The sequence below is a fragment of the Pelodiscus sinensis genome, chromosome 4, assembly GCF_052426305.1.
Source record: "Pelodiscus sinensis isolate ZL-2025 chromosome 4, ASM5242630v1, whole genome shotgun sequence".
In the NCBI taxonomy this organism is placed as follows: Eukaryota; Metazoa; Chordata; order Testudines; family Trionychidae; genus Pelodiscus; species Pelodiscus sinensis.
In genome coordinates this window covers 100,560,064-100,577,839 of record NC_143055.1, presented here as the reverse complement: position 1 = coordinate 100,577,839, position 17,776 = coordinate 100,560,064, and the positions used below count along the sequence as shown (strand labels likewise).

General features: G+C 39.0%; 1 long non-coding RNA gene across 2 annotated transcripts in view; it reads left to right on the top strand.

Moving 5' to 3' along the window:
- LOC102457035 (uncharacterized) overlaps positions 1-17,776 on the top strand; it is a 193,843-nt gene that overhangs the window by 114,547 nt on the left and 61,520 nt on the right. The window lies entirely within an intron of this gene.

Sequence of the window (17,776 nt, the reverse complement as noted above, 5' to 3'; positions counted from 1 at the left end):
CATGGGACAGATCATTCACTGTTCTCCTTCCCTCTGAAGCATCTGGCACTGGCCACTGTCAGAAGACAGGAGACTTGGATAAAAGGACCATTGATCTGACCGTGTGTGGTCAATCTTAAAAGACCCTCAGTGACTGGGACTCTCATTTGCTTACTATGCAAAATATAAACGCTATAGAAATGTGTGTGGCATAACAAAATGTTGCTATCTGATGGATTTTCCCTATTTGTAGCCATGTTTCTTCATGAGGAAAAATACTTAAATCACTTAATTATGTTTCCATATCGGCAAAAGAATTTTGTTAGCAGATGCTAACTGAATCTATTCTTCTGTGCAATTGGGTTTATGATTCTGTGAGTACAAATATAGCGCTGCCAAGTTATTAAATGCTTGAGACAGAAGCTGAGTGTGAATAAAGGATTTTATTACTTTCAGTATGACATTTTAGCTCAAATTCACTTGCTTGCTCATGCATGGATATAAATGACTTGTTACCTATATGTAGATATAATATCTGTCAGGTAGAATGAAACAGAATGAGTAATACTTTCTTGTCCTTCGGATACATTTTATATTCCACCACTCAGCTTTTTCTTTCTCCTTGATGTACATTTATTGTTTGCATAACCACCTTCTAAAACACAAGCTAAAAGCACAAGACACTTTGGTTTTCTTGATGTTTTTATTGCACATGAGTAAATAGAGCTGTTGTCTCGATCTTCAAAAAATTAAGGAGCTAGGTTTCTCAAAGCTGTACCAATGGCCCAGGGCCCACATCAAATTCGGCTGTATATCTACATCATGATGCTCCTTGCATGCAAAACAGATGGGAGTGCCACAGGCAGCCCCGGACAAAAGCATTAACAATTTAGTACAAATATTTTCCATTTTTAGTTCAAATACTTTCAGATGGAAAAATATTTAACCAGCTATAAAAAAAGGACACACCCCACCCCCGAAAAACAAAATTTTGCATAGCTTTTTCCTCACCCATTTAAATATTTTTTGGGGGGGGAAGGAGAATACTTTTTACAGCCACCTCCACTGATATCTAGTCTCTAAATTAAATATCTCATTAAATTTGTATATAGTCAACTTTGTAGTTATAGGTTCAGCCATTTTCATTGCTTGAGTGTAGGGGGATTTTTTAATTATATTTATTATTAAATTTTCTGGTCTTTGACAATGTAGTATTTTCACACCATGCGCTCATAGTCTCTCATCCTCAGTGTCAAATGGCTTTTCTAGGCCTGTCAGAGTGGCTTGATTGCAGAGGTCAGGCTAATACCAATGTGTCAGTGCTGGAATAGTAGTTACCCTGATGGTACAAACATATGTTTTATCCTAATCTGGACTAAGAATTTATACATGGGCTATATAAAGCCTTCTAAACCACTGCCCTTGACTTAGTACCGCCCACTCTTGTGAGAGAGGGAGTATACTGTAAAGACGGCAGAGTGTGACTGAACATTGGCATTGGTAATACTTGTAGGGAAACGACTGTTCGCCTAATGAATAATAGCAAAATCAGTCATCTTTTCCTTTGCTTGCCTCTATTGCGCTCTTCACTGTAAAGTTGTAGCCCATTAGAATATATTCTTTCCCCATACACATGTTGCTGAAGGATAAGCTAGGGGTGTAATAGGAACAGGAATGTCTGCTGTTGTCACTTATTCATTCTTCTTTTGCCTTTCCCTTCAAAGAGGAAAACTTTGGGTCCTTTGGTTCTAAAGCCAGGACCCTGTACTTGTGTTAAGCTTGTATCAGAAGGAAGCAAGTCAGTGGCTGAGAGAGAGAGAGAGAGATGAGAACCGAGAAGCAATGAGGTGGCTCAAACGAACAAAGCCCCCAAAAAGGGTTTTAGAAAGGAGGGAAAAAAGAGGTCAAGGTTAGTAGACTGGAGTGACCAGATGGTGAAGTAGATAAATATGAAACTAAGAGTGTGCTTTAGGCTGTAATGAGTGATCAGAGCCTGAAACTTAGAGGGGAAATCTCTGATTAGGAAGCCTGCATGACTTCTATTGTTACAAATGATAGCCATTTTCAGTCTATAGTCAAACAATTCAACAATAACATTTCTGTCTGGTCTGTAGAGTTCTCTCAGAGAATCCACATGGAAGAGAAAAGGGCAATGTTCTCAGATTTTTTTATTTTGGTAGAAGATTGTCATAAAGATTGTTTTTTCTCAGAAAAGTGATTGCGTAAGAATAGCATCTTACCCGAGTCTATGTCTACACAGCAGCATTATTTTGGAATAACTGACATTATTCCAAACTAAATAAAGAGAGTGTCTACATAGCAAGCCATTATTTTGAAATAATGGCAAGCTGGAGGACTTCTTACTTAAACTCCTGTAACCCTCATTTTATGAGGAGTAAAGGATGCTGAAGGAAGAGTGTTCCTCCTTTGATTTTCTGCTGTGTCAACAGTGCCAAAAGTTGAATTAAGTTATTTTGACTTCAGTTACACAGTTGACATAGCTGAAGTTACATAGTTTAATTTGACTTTTGCCCTGCTGTGTAGATGTGCCCCTACAGAGCTACTTTCTCCAAAATAACACAGTCACATCTACACAGCAAGCAGTTATTTTGACATGTCAAGCTGGAGAACTTCTTACTCCAACTCCTGTAACTCTCATTGTATGAGGAGTAATGGATGTCGGAGGAAGAGTGCTCTTTCTAAGACTTCCTACTGTGTAGATAGTGCCAAAAGCTGAAATAAGTTATTTCAAATTAAGCTACACAATTGGCGTAGTTCAAATTGCATAGTTTAATTTGACTTTAGCCCTGCTGTGTAGACATGCTAAACTGACTTTTGAGAGGTGGCCCACCTTTTGGGATCTTATAGTAAATCTCACTGTCTAAATTATCAGTACTCCTAGCAGTCATTCTGTATACAAATCAAATGACTCTCTGAAGATGAAATTAGACTTCCAGCTAAATATGAATTGGGGTTGGGTATGGGGATAGCCCACCAAATAAACAACTTTCTATGCCATAAACAGGCTTCAAATAAATATATAAGCATCTTACTTGATTGTTCTAGCATTTTAATCTGGGAGCTTGCTAAGTGTTATATATTGCTGTAGAAATAGTCACTCTGAAATGCAACTTCTACATATGCTGAGCTTTTATGAAACTTAACTAGTATTTATGTTAGTCTCTTATTATGGAACTACTATTAAAATAATCCTTCTGATTATCAAAATGCTAGCAGGCTAAATAAGACCTCATTGGCACTGACTATAGGACAAAGTCTGGAGACCTCATTTTTTCCTATTGTAGTGCCAAATCTATTTAAAAGCTGCACCTGAGAGTAACAGTTTTCAATAGGCAATGCTTCTTTGGCCTCACTATAAGAAAGATAAGCTCCTATTCCCAGGGCTTGTTTAGCGATTATTATTTTTAATTGAAAATGAATGTTTGACTTGCACATTCTAACAGGAAGGCTGAGTTGGAACCTGGTTTTTGTGGTCTGTATTTAGAACAAAAGGCAGAGGGGGAAATAAAATTGGTTTTAAAGGATAGTTTTTTCAGCTAGATTATGATTTTTGACTGAAGGGCAATAGAATAGATTCTTACCATCTGATGATTTAAATATTTAAAGGCTATTTTTGTATCAGTTTGCTGTATTTTGAATTAATTTTTTGTTTAAATACATTCCTAACTATATGTGCATGGACAGTTAGGTGTTCCGGGACATGAATCCTTGAAATATAATCAATTCAAATATTATGCCTCGGGGTCTATAGTTAACCAAAGGCAATAGAAAAAGAGATGGTAACATTACAGTTTAATGCCAATGGATAGACTGAGATCAAGGTCCAGTTTCTTGTGAGTGAACCAAGAAAGGTCTAGAGATTTGGTTCTGCCTAGATAGGCACCCAAAACTTTTCCTTTTGAACTTGAAATTGGGCTGGAAATCTCTTACAGGCTTTCTCATGAGATTTCCAGAATGCTTTTGTTATGGCCATGCAGAAAGCTAAGTAAGAAAAACCACTTCAGAACTTCCATCTGTAGCCAAAACCAACAAATGCTAAAATGCACAAAAAATAAGATTAGGCAGCTAAACACTTTTTCAGCATTGAAAAAGAATTTCAGATGTGGTTCAGACCTACTTTTAAGTGAAGAATTACATCACTTAAGTTTTTCTGCACTGTGGCTCATCCCCAATACACTTCATGCATTAAATAAATATTCCCATCAAATGAGTGAGCAGCTGAAAGAATCGGTCTTTTTTATTTTAAGCAATTGCAGCATTTATACCAATGTGAGTTTTGCAGAGCAATCAAGTACAAACATTAAAACTGAGATCCATGGAGGTGAAGTATCTGAAATCAGTGAAGGCTCATTAAAAAAATTGCAGAGGTGTTATTTCATGTGTCTTGTGGATGTTGATCTAATTAATCAAGAAGACATCAGTGTTATACACAGAAGTTTGTAATATGCAAGCAAATTTCACTCTTCCTCTGAAAGTGAAATATAATCAATGTTGACTTATAATTGCATTTATACTTAATTAATATTTTCAAATTAATCAATTACTTTACACAGATCCATCTAGCCATAGTGGTCAAGAGTACCTCATGAACAGAGCTGGTAAATTTTTTCAGCAATGGTGGCACAATTCAAAGGAAAGCTGTAGAAATTACTGTACCATAGACCACCTCTTTCGTTAAACTAGATCTTAATCAAAGGGTGTCAAACATTACTTTGCAATACTGTAAGCTAATGATGTCACATCCTCTGTGAGAGGTTCAGGGAATGGAATAGGAAGTCAGAGTTGCAAAGGAAGAGAACATACATTTGGGCCATTTTAGGGTTAGTGATAATGTCAAACAGAAAGTGTTGATAAGAGCCCATCTATCACAACTGAATATATTGAATTATGAGTCCCTGATTACAATTCTAGCTAAGCTCTGCTCAAGCAGATAGGACCTGATGGGGCTATAAGAGTGGCCTTACCCATAACTTGAACATCCTGTACTCAGAGGTTGGTCATTCCTATTTTAGAGCAATCTAAAGGCTGTTCTAAACTGCACCTCCAGTGTTGCAGCTGCCAAGGATACCAAAATAGACTGATTGTACCCTCTTCCCTGGGCCTAGCATGGGGCTGCAAGGGAGGGTCACATTACTAGACTTTCCAGGGTAACAGGGCCATTCCCTAAGGGACAAATCTGGCCACGCTTGTTTTCTTTATTTCTGGTGTAAAAGAGTTGTTTTAGATTCATGGACTGGGCTTTTAAATTTTGCACAACTCTTTGAACATGTAAAACACTGTACTTATGAAATAGTATGGCAGATCACATTTCTGAAAACTGTTTTTAAAAAATAAAATAGTTATTTACTACCCTGAGCATCTACCATGGGTGGCTGCAGTAAAGTTATTAAAGGTGTGGGAGGCAATCATTAAAAACAGGGATTTTAAGTTCCATCTGAGAAGTAGCAGATGGCATTAGGACTACCTCCAGTGGACAGCTGTTGCTTGGAAGCAGCAGACTTGTAAATCTCTCTAGTTGACAGCACCTAAGATTAATTATGATTGGTGTGTATTATTTCATCTATGTACCCCTAGAGGCGAGACTCCAGCTTGGAGAGAACTAATCTGTAGATTTCATTCAAGTGGCTTAGGGCTCTTGCTACTGGCTTTATTTGCATGGCTTTTCTATTAAGCGCTCTCAGTGAGTAATGTGACATTGACCAATAGCAACCCTTGATTTAAAGTTTGGGATCACTAAATAGAGGTGTTATAATTACACATACAATAGTGCTGCAAAGTGATTCCTATCTTATTTTAAATTATAGGAAACCTATAAACTGAATGAGATCTTAGAGATGATTAAAATGGCTGGCTAATGAATATGGCACTTTTTTCACAAATACTGCACATCTGGCTAAAAAAATTTCTCTTTTTATTTTAATTTTATAACAATAATACTATGAAGTCTTGGTCCAGGATGTTTCCTAGGTCTTAATGACCACTATAGCTAATGGCTTATTAACACCTCCCGCCAGTAATTCATTCTTAGGAAGAGGACATTGTGCTTATATCATTATTGTTAATCAAAATTAACAATTTGCCTGCTTTACCCCATAGACAAATTTGTTCTCATTTACAATGGCTGAGACCTCATTTCAGGTTAAATACATTTTGTAGGAGAAGAAGGAAGTTCAAAGATGTCCTGCAACTTGTTCTTAAAGCTGATCAAGTGATCAGATAACACAAGATCTAATGAAAGGATATCTTGGTGAACTCAACAATTTATAGTAAACATTACAGGGCTACAGTCCCACTTAACTAAGATAGTCGATTCTTCATTCTTTTTCTTATATGCCATCAATTCATTAAACTGTATTTCTCTTGCCTGTAGATTACGACTTGCTTTGTTGTTAGATGTAAGATTCATGAATTGCCTCTTCTACTTTAAGTTGCTAGAGGCTGTGACATACTAAATACACTCTACACATTGTTCTTTAACATCACTAGCAAACCACATTTTGTTTTTCCCTTTATAAATGCAGGCTTGCTTGTGAAAGCAGTATCAGTCCTCCAACAAGCTTCTACAATTTCCCTCTCTTGAATAGTCCTCCTCCCCTTTGCCTAACAGTGTTTTCTTATTATACTTTCTAACTCGTCCTTGTTATCCGGCTCAAACCCTACTTCATAGTTCAGTTCTTTCATTGAAATGTCACGTGACTTCAGAAATGCAACTGCGTTCATTAATCACAGCCATCTATCTCTTCATGATTTTGTTGTAAATTACTGTATATTCAGAAAACACCATAAATATATATTTATTTCCAGTTAGTTTGCTTTTTCTTACTTCTGTACTCACAATATCTTGGTTAGATGTCTTACATGGGCTACTTATCCTGAACACAGGTAGGGTTTTATTGTTTGCTTTGTTAATTTCCTTGCCTTGTAAGCAAGCCAACTTTGGTACAGTCAATATTTAAAAAACTGGTGTATGCCTCTGCACTGCTAAGGTTTTTCTTTAATAAACAAACATGTGGGCTATAATATAGTGATTGTTTTGAATCTGATGTAATGGGAAATAGTGTTGCTTCAGGCAACGTGGAAATTTGCCCAGATACTTTCAAGTTGTTTCTTCCTTGAGTATAATAGCATCTAGTTGAGACTTTTCGCTTGTCTTCTAATGGTTATTCATACTCACCCGTGACCACTTTCCAGGCCAAATATAGCATTCCTAGAGTTAACAAACCCAAGGTATGGTTCTGTTTATAGAGTGTGTTTATTAATCCAAACCAACTCCTTTCTGAAATGCCATGGTCCAACTTATCATAAAATGAGAAGTTCATGGGTCTTTCTCTGCAGATATTTTAAAATGACTCCTTGTGCTTTTAAAGCTATAAAAATAATGCAGAAATGACATGCTTTTCAGCTGTTTGCTATATTTCCCCCCTGTTGGGCTCTTCTTAGGCTGAAGCAAAGTAATCAAGCACATACAACCAAGGCTCCTATTGACAATGCTGATTGTTGATGTATAAGAAATTCAGGTCTGAGCCCTTTGTCAGTCAGGACTACCGTAGCATCCTAGAAAATATTCAGTACCAACTTTAAAATAGTAGATGAAAAGGCATAAGCCTTATTACTGAACACAAAGAAAATCAGTGAATGTAGCTGATGTAACTCAACTGACTAAATACTGCTGATTTATACTACAGGTTGAATCTCTCTAAACCAGGACTCTCTGGTCTGGTTCTGAACCAGAGACCACACCACTGTCAGGTGGGAGTATGGCAGCAGGAGGGCCATAGGCTGAGAGCTCTACTAGGGTCTGGAGTCAAGCCTGATTAGGCCAGCAAAAGAGGAGCGGCCAGGGCCAAGAGCTGACCTGGGCCTGGCATGGGGCCCGTGGTAGAGGGTCCAGAATTGATGTCCCCTGTTCCAGGAAACTCCCTTGTTCGGGATCTGTCAGGTCCCAAGGGTGCTGAACCAGGGAGGTCCAACCTGTAGCTGTGACTCTGGAACACAAATTGTAGTGAATGTAATATGCTGGACCAGCAAGTGAACCTTTCAAACATTAACAGCCTATTAAGAGGTATAAAAGATACTAGTTCAGTATGAAATGCATCTGAGACTGGTTATCCTGCTTTCTCTCTCTTTTTTCTTTTTTTTTTCTTATTTTTACTGTTGCTTCAATTGCTCTAAAAACCCCAAAAATCAATGTTGTGTAAAAGAAAGATTATGTGGAGTTCTAGCTCTACACATATTGTATTAATAAAATATAATAAGCTGAGGGGCCTGAATGTGTGAACAGTGCATTTGGAACATTCAGCAAACATATGACAATTTCTGTTTCACACATGCAAATGGATTCTTCCATAGATTATAGCTCAGCGAGTTCAGAATAGATTTTCATGAGGACAGCAAAAGACATTTTTTCTGACTTTAGGATTATCTCTCTAACAAATTATAAGCTCCTGCTGTACACCATTAAAATCCCTAAGATCTTTTAAAAAACAGAAGGAAAAAACATGAACATTGGCAAAACTGCCTTATAGCAAGTAGACTCTTTCTTAAAAATAGATGACCTATTTTCTCTGAATTTTCAAAAAGAAAAAAATCCAAGCTTAGGTAGAGACCAAGGATAGCAAATTTCAACTTGAGTGGTTAAATTTTGTCAATGCTATGGGCAATTTGAAAATAAAGATTTATTAGTGGGCCACTAATAAATGTGGCCACTGTGCCACTTGCTCGCTACACTCGCCAATTCCCCTCTGGCCTATGAGAGGGTGACGATGTCATTCTGTCACTCTCAGAAAAAACTTTTTTATATATAGAGAGAGATAATGTTAGTGTTAGCCATAATTTTGTTAGGCATCATTTTTTATGCTGAGCAGCATGATTAGCTGGTCTGGCTGTGAAGATGGTGTCGCCAGGATGGCTCTGGCTTCCTTGAATATTGGGTTCTGTTTTAGGAAGAAGGACTGCTAAGCAGAGATAGGGTCTACCTATTGAAAAAAGGGAAGGGAGTATTTAGACACAGACTGGCTATCTTAGTAATGAGGGCTTTAAACTAGGTGCGAAGGGGGCAGGTGACCAAAGACCATTGGTAAGTCATAAACATAAAGACTTAAGAGGTGGGTCAGAAATTGGGAGAAGCAAAGGCTGTAATAGCAGGGATCAAAAAGAGACAAGACAGAACTGGGGAGGGGGCAAAATTAAATCTGTATTTTATTTGTCTGTATACAAATTCAAATAGTATGGAGAATAAACAGGAAGAACTTGAAATGCTACTGAATAAACACAACTATAACATAGTGGTATCTCAGAGACTTGGTGGGATAATATGTATAACTAAAATATTGGTATAGAAGTGTACGTCTACACTGTGGGGGTTTTCCCTCTGGTATCCCGGAAAAACTCTGCTGCATCCAAGGAACGCGTTTGCTCTTCCACTTTTTTCTTGCGGAAGAGCAAACGCGTTCTTTAGGGGAGTCCAGTATACTTCGTTCTATGAGGGATAAGGGCTCTGCTGAAAGAGGAGGCTTTTCCACCATTTGGCCTCATCTAGACTGGGCCAAATTGCGGAAAAGCCTCTTCCGGAAAAGTGATTGGAAAAAGCTATGCAAATTGCAGAGCGCAATTTGCGTAGCTTTTTCAGAAAAAAACCTATAGTATAGACCTAGCCGAAGGGTACAGTTGATCAGGAAAGTTGAGCAGGGAAAAAAGTTGAGGCAGTGTTGCTTTATATATTAAAAATATATACACTTGGACTGAGGTTGAGATGTAAATAGAAGACAGACTTGCGGAGAGTCTCTAGGTAAGAGTAAAAGGGGTAAAAAACTAATGGTGATGTCATGGTAGAAGTCTACCATGGTGGAAGAGGTGATGAGGCTTTATTTGAACAATTAACAAAGTTTATCCATAGCACAGAATTTGGTGGTGATGGCGGATTTCAACTATTGATACAGCTAGTGGGAAAGTAACACAGCAGGGCACAGATTATCCAACAAGTTCTTGGAATGTATTGGAGACATTTTTTTATTTCAGAAAGTGGAGAAAGCTACTAGAGGGGAGGGTGTTCTAGATTTGATTTTAATAAATATGGATGAAGTGGTTGAGAATTTGAAAGAGGAAGGCAGCTTCGATTAAAGTGATCATGAAATGGTAGAGTTCATGATTCTAAGGAATGGTAGGAGGGAGAACAGCAAAATAAAGACAATGGATTTCAAGAAGGCAGATGTTATCAAACTCAGAGTTGGAAGGTAAGATCCCAGGGAAGCAAGACTAAGAGGAAAAACAACGGAAGACAGCAGTTCTTCAAAGACATAATTAAGGGCACAAGAGAACAATTTCACTGCATAGAAAAGATAGGAAATACAGCAAGGCTTAACCAGGAGATCTTGGAAATGACCTAAGTATCAAAAAAGGAGTCCTACAAAAGTGGAAACTAGGTCAAATCACAACGGGTGAAAATAAAAAAATAACAAGAATATGGGGGCAAAATTAGAAAGGTGAAGATACAAAATGAGCTCAAACTAGCTAGAGACATAAAGAATAACCAAAACATTCTGCAGATATATTAGAAGAAGAGGAAGAAACGTGGACAGGATATGCCCATTACTAAATGAAGAGGGAAATACAATTACAGAAAATGTGGAAATGGCAGAGATGCTTAATTCCTTGTTTGTTTCAGTTTTCACCAAGAAGGTTGGTGGTGATTGGATGCCTAACACAGCAAATGCTTGAGAAAAAGAGAAAGGTTCAGAAGTTAGCATATGAATTGAACAAGTTAAAAATCAGAAAATAAATGTCTTCAAATCACCAGGGCCTGATCAAATGCATCCTAGAATTCTCAATGAGCTGATAGAGGAGATATGTGAGCCATTAGTTGTCTTCTTTGAAAAATCATGGAAGACGGGAGAGATTCCAGAGAACTGGAAAAGGGCAAATATAGTGCCCATCTGTAAAAAAGGGAAATAAGCTGACTGGTCTGTAGTTTCCTGGGTTGCCCTTAACTTCTATTCCATGCAAGATAATGGAACAAATAATTAAGGAATCCATTTGCAAACATAGACTCTATCATAGAATCATAGAACACTAAAACTGGAAGGGACCTTGAGAGGTCATTGAGTCCATTACCCTGCCCTCACGGCAGGACAAAGCACAGCCTACATCATCCCTGACAGATGTCTGTCTAACCTGCTCTTAAATATCTCCAGTGATGGAGATTCCACAACTCCCCTAGGCAATTTATTCCAATGTTTAACCACCCTGACAGGCAGGAAGTTTTTCCTGATGTCCAGCCTAAACCTTCCTTGCTGCAATTTAAGCACATTGCTTCTTGTCCTATCTTCAGAGGCCAAGGAGAACAATTTTCCTCCTCCTTGTAACACCCTTTTAGATACCTGAAAACTGCTATCATGTCGCCTCTTAGTCTTCTCTTTTCCAAAGTAAACGAGCCCAGTTCTTTGTCTTCTCTCGTAGTTCATGTTTTCTAGACCTTTAATCATTATTGTTGCTCTTCTCTGGACCTTCTCCAATTTCTCCACATCTTTCTTGAAATGTGGTGCCCAGAACTGGACACATTATCCAACTGAGGCCTAATTAGTGCAGAGTAGAGCGTAAGAATGACTTCTCGTGTCTTGCTCACAACACTCTTCTTAATGCATCCCAGAATCATGTTTGCTTTTTTTGCAACAATGTCACACTGTTGACTCATGTTTAACTTGTCATCCACTATGACCCCTTAATCCCTTTCTGCAGTACTCCTTCCTAGACAATCACTTCATATTCTGTATGTGTGAAACTGATTGTTCCTTCCTAAGTGGAGAACTTTGCATTCATCCTTATTAAATTTCATCCTGTTAACCTCAGACCATTTCTCTAGTTTTTCCAGATCATTTTGAATTTTTGACCCTAGTCACCAAAGCACTTGCAACCCTTCCCAGTTTGGTATCATCTGATAACTTAATAATTGTACTTTCTATGCTGTTATCTAAATCATCGATGAAGATATGGAACAGAACCAGCCCCAAAACAGACCCCTACAGAATCCCATTTGTTATGCCCTTCCAGCATGATTGTGAACTGTTAATAACTATGCTTTGAGAACAGTTATCTAGCCAGTTATGCGCCCACCTTATAATTGCCCCATCTAGGTTGTAGTTCCCTAGTTTATTGATAAGAAGGTCATGTGAGACTGTGTCAAAAGCCTTACTAAAGTCTATGTATACCACGTCCACTGCTTCTCCCTTATCCACAAGACTTGATATCTAATCAAAGAAAGTTATTAGATTGGTTTGACATGATTTGTTCTTTACAAATCCATGTTGACTGTTACGTATCACCGTATTTTCTTCCAGATGTTTGTAGATGAATTCCTTAATTACCAGTACTTGCTCCATTATCTTTCCTGGAACAGAAGTTAAACTGATTGATTGGTCTGTAGTTTCCTGAGTTGTTCTTATTTCCCTTTTTAAAGATGGGCACTATATTTGCCCTTTTCCAGTCTTCTGGAATCTCTCCCAACTTCCATGATTTTTCAAAGATAATAGCTAAAGGCTCAGATACCTACTCTGTCAGCTCCTTGAATATTCTAGGATGCATTTCATCAGGCCCTGGTGACTTGCAGACATCTAACTTTTCTAAGTAATTTTTAACTTGTTCTTTTTTTATTTTAACTTCTAAACCTACCCCGTCCCACTAGCATTCACTATGTTAGGCATCCCATCACCTTCGATCTTCTTGACTTCTGGAAGATAATAAGTAATAGTCAGAATGGATTTGTAAAGAACAAACTGTACTAAATCAACCCGATAGCTTTCTTTGAGAGGATTACAAGCCTTGTGGATAAGGGGGAATCAGTAGATGTGGAATACCTAGATTTGATAAAGTCTCCTATGATCTTCTTATAAATAAGCTAGGGAAATACAAACTAGAGAGGGCTACCACAAGGTAAGTACATATCTGTCTGGATAACAATTCCCAGAGAGCAGTTATCAATGGTTCACAGTCCTACTTGAAGGGAAAAACACGTAAGGTTCTGAAGAGATCAGTTTTGGGACCTGTTCTGTTAAATATCTTAATCAATCATTTAGATCGGGGTGGGCAATAATTTTAGATGAGGGGCCACTTCAAAAATTTCTGAAGTGGCTTTGGGGCTCCCCAGAAGGGGTGGGGCCTCAGGCGGAAGGGGTGAAAGCAGGACACTTCTGTGCTTCCCTGCCCGCAGACCCTGATTTGCCTTTGCCCGGAGAGAATCTCCAGCTGTTCTGAACAGCTGGCAGTTCCCTCTAGGCGCCTGTGCTCTTGCTGGCAGGAGGAGACATCGTGCACTTCCCCCGGCCCCCAAGTCCTGATTGGCCTGGGGGTGGGGAGAGCACATGAAGTCTCTCACTCCCTGCCCTGCAAGGGGTGTGTGATTGAGTCTAAGCGCTGTGTGCCCCTGGTGAGGCAGGAGACTGCACACTCCTCCATCTCCACACCCTGATTGGCCTGGGGGCGGGGGAGCAGGAGGGCATCTGTGGGCCAGATCAACTTGCTTGGCGGACCAGATCTGGCCCATGGGGTCTCCTTTGTTCACCCCTGATTTAGATAATGGCATAGAAAGTACACTTACAAAGTTTGCAGATGATGATAAACTGGGAGTGCTTTGGAGGATAGGATTAAAATTCAAAATTACCTAGACAAACTGGAAAAATGGTTTGAGGTAAATAGGATAAAATTTTGACAAATGCAAAGTACTCCACTTAGGAAGAAACAATCATTTTCACACATACAAAATGAGCAATGACTGCAGAAAAAGAAGTACTGCAGAAAGGGATCTAAGAGTCATAGTGGCTCACAAGCTAAATATAAGTCAACACTGTGATGCTGGTGCAAAAAAGGCAAATGCCATTCTGGGATGTATTAACAGGAACAAGACACGAGAAGTAATTCTTCTGCTCTATTCTGTGCTGATTAGGTGTCAACTGGAGCAGTGTGGCCAATTCTGGGTGCCATATTTTAGGAATGATGTGGATAAATTGGAGAAGTTCCAGAGAAGAACAACAAAAATGATTTAAGATCTAGAAAACATGACCTGTAAAGGAAGATTGAAAGAATTGGATTTGTTTAGTTTAGAAAAGTGAAGTCAGAGAGGACAAGATAACATCTTTCAAGTACCTAAAACGTTGTTGTTATTCTCCTTAAGCTCTGAGGCTAGGACAAGAAGCAATGGGCTTAAAGACAAGGGAGGTTTAGGTTATACATTAGGAAAAACTTCGTAACTTTCCTGTTTAACTCAAGGTGGTTAAACGGTGGAATAATTGCTAGGGAAGCTGCAGAATCTCCATCATTGGAGAATTTTGAAATCGGGTTAGTGAAACATTTATCCAGAGTGGTCTAGATGGTGCTTGGTCCTGCCATGAAGGCAGGGGACTGAACTCAGTGACTTCTTGAGATTCCTTCCAGTTCTAGTATTCTATGATCAGCTCTCCCAGTAATAAGGGTGAAAAGAACCATGTGGAGGTTAGAGTTTGTTGTTATGTACCTAACATTACATAGTATTACAAAGAAACAAACTCATAAAGTTATTCTGAAATGTTTTCTGAGTCTGAAGGAGGTGGGTTGTTTCAGTGCTTTTTAAATAGCTGTTGATGTTAGTACAGTACATTATACGACACATGCCAGTTATTGGTAGAGCACTAGTTTCTTACATTGCTGTTCAAGGTACATAATAATGGTTTGAGACTTTAAAAATTTTTCAGTTGTAAATAGGACAAGGAAGCTGAATCAATGCTTTTAGTAGTCTGTTTATGTCACTAATGGTTACATCTTGCAAGTGCTAATTATTGGTCTCTGGCACACTGGTGTGGATTGTGCACATGCATAATGTGACTGTTATCAGATGATAGTAGTCATACTCTGTAAGGTGACTTGGTGCTTTTCACTGGCACGCTGAGTGTGGGTTAGCTCAGGGTGCTCTGACTTTGCTAGTCACTATGATTTTTGTGTCTATTAGAAGCAGTGTAACATGATATAAACTGGGTGGCTGAAAAGTTGCAAGCAGGGTGATCACTGTTTGCTTTAAGTCAGCTGTGGAAGCACAGCTGAAGACTAAAAATGTTAATAGTGAAAAAGGGCCAAAATATACAGGTCTTCCTCAGGTAACACTCCCAATGAATGCAGTGAGAGCCTACGAATGCAATATTTTATCAAAAGAGACTAAAAATATCTGAGTAAAATGTACAAGATTTCAGCGTTATCTGAAGTAGTTTGGGCCAGATTGCAGCAGGAAAATAAATAATAATAAAAAAATTGCACTTAGAAACAACACCTTTGACCCCTTGTTTAAAAGAACATCTTTTATATATACCTTTTGAACGCTGCAGTAATGATGGCAAAGTGTGTTATACATTTTAAAACACTGCAAACCAAACAATAAAAAGGCTCAGAGTAATCCTGAACATACACCTCCATCTGATGGAGGGCTGTAGGGGAAGGGCCTATCATGGTGTGGTCCGGGCAGCGCTGAGGACTGGCTGCCCCTAGCCCTGCTCCGTCCAGAGCCAAGCCCCTCCCCATATTGCAAAGTCTGTCACTAGCCCCAATCAATATTAGCCAGTAATATAATACCGAAAATTTAGTTTGCAGAATAGTTAGTGAAGGGTAATCTTGAATCTGCAGGTTTAGTAAGATAACTTTTGGATAATTATCTGCTTATCTAAAGCTTGCCCAAACTTCTGCTTTGAGAAATCATGCAAGAACAGGCTTTCCTGTAGGACTTCCAGTATTTCCGGGTTACAGCCAGGAAAGGAGTAGTGCAAGAGCAGCCTCTCTGAAGTTTCTGGTCCCAGCAAAAACAAGAAATACAGAATGCAAAGGTAAAAATCTTTTTTAACAGACCTCTAATACAGGTTTGGTTCAGTTCAAGTTATGGGTGAAGGTTCCTTTGAACCAATTTTGGTAAATTGTTCGAGTGAAAAAAGAAACGTATTGGAAATGTTGTGAGGAATTTTGTCTTTTCCCTTGGCATTTTCAGCGCTGGATATCCTGGTCATTGAAATATCCTGGTCATCTAAAAAGAGCAGTTGCGGTTCCTGTTTCTTTCTCTTTAACCAGAAGCAGAGGTGATGTGCTAAGTGACATTTCCAAAGACTTAAAGGACTATAAAGCAGAGAAGTTTCCTAATGCAGGAGGATTGTAGCCAGCTGGCAGTGACAGGAGATGCAGCAACTCCCTTCTACTGAGCTATTGCTGCTCCCTACTGCCTGCAGGAGATTGGTTTTTAAAAGCCAGACACGATAAGATTTTGCATGCTACTTTGTCTTTGTATCTGCTGTGTTGGACATAACTAGGTTTTTCTCAGATGGCTATCCCCTTGCAGAGGATCATTCAACTGCTTCTGGAAATAACCTGCAGAGGTGGAGTTATGCATGTGATAGAAATGTCTATGGATTGGACAGATGAATTCAAACTAAGCTGAAACCAGAGGTCTGATCTTTGAAACATTTTCTATGGAGATTTTGTTAATGGATCTAAATAGTGGCACATAAACTTTTCTCCATAAAATCAGGAAGCTTCAGCCGGAGGAAAAAAAGGCTCACCATTGTCAGAAGAGGACCCCAGCAAGTTGGCTAGTGCATCATAGAGAGTGAAGGAAAGTTCATTGGCTTTTGCTCTTTGTAAAAACAAAAACAAAAAACTAAGCTGCAGACATGAACCTCACAGAAGCAATCTTTGAAACATGCTGTTTGCAATGACATGTGAATTGCAAATTGGTTCCTGCTGCTAATCCATACATGGTGTTTTGCTTAGTTTCATTCAGCTAATCCACAGATGCTGTTGCAAGGTTTGAAATGCAGATGATCAGTTCATATTTGAAAGCATATCAAGTTACCACCTCACTCCACTAACAGATGGCAAAATAACAGGAAAGGCAAGTCTCAGTTTTCAAAGGTCTGGCCTTTTCACTGTCTTGGTCACGGGATAGATGACAAAGCTCATTGTACCACTTTCGTGAAAACACTGCAGATCTTCTGGAAGTGGGGTCTGGATGCAGTGATCTGTTGGCAGTGGCTTTCGGAGGCAGATCCCAGGAATCCATTGTTAAAACTCTGCCACAGAGCTCAGAATAATTTTGCATCCTATGGCATCACCTTTTTGAGTACAGTTAAATTTTCTCTAAGGGTACATCTACACTAGCCCCCTAGATCGATCTAGGGAGGCTAATGAGGGCGACCGGAATTGCAAATTAAGCCCAGGATTTAAATATCCCGGGCTTGATTTGCATATTTCCAGCCGGTCGCCATTTTAGAAATTGACTAGCCCAAAGTAACTGCCCACATCTACACACAGCAGTGAAACAGGATTGTGGAATAAAGCCATAAATCGAATTAGGTGGTATTCCTCGTGGAATGAGGTTTACCACCTAATTCAATTTAGGGGCTTTATTCCAGAATCCCATTTCACTGCCGCATGTAGATGCGGGCAGTTACTTCGGGCTAGTCAATTTCTAAAATGGTGACCAGCCGGGAACATGCAAATCAAGTGTGGGATATTTAAATCCTGGGCTTGATTTGCAATTCCGGTCACCCTCATTAGCCTCCCTAGATCGATCTAGGGGGCTAGTGTAGACGTACCCTAAGACTCAGAACAACACTGAACGGCAACATATTTTGCTTCTGTAATGGACTGCATTGCACTGGATTGCAGGTATATTTAAAACAATATATAACCCAAAGCAGATTTCTTCTATCTCCACCAGATTTCTTCTAGTCTTCACTCTCAAGCCTCTTTTTAAATTCCATAGGCTATGTCTAGATTA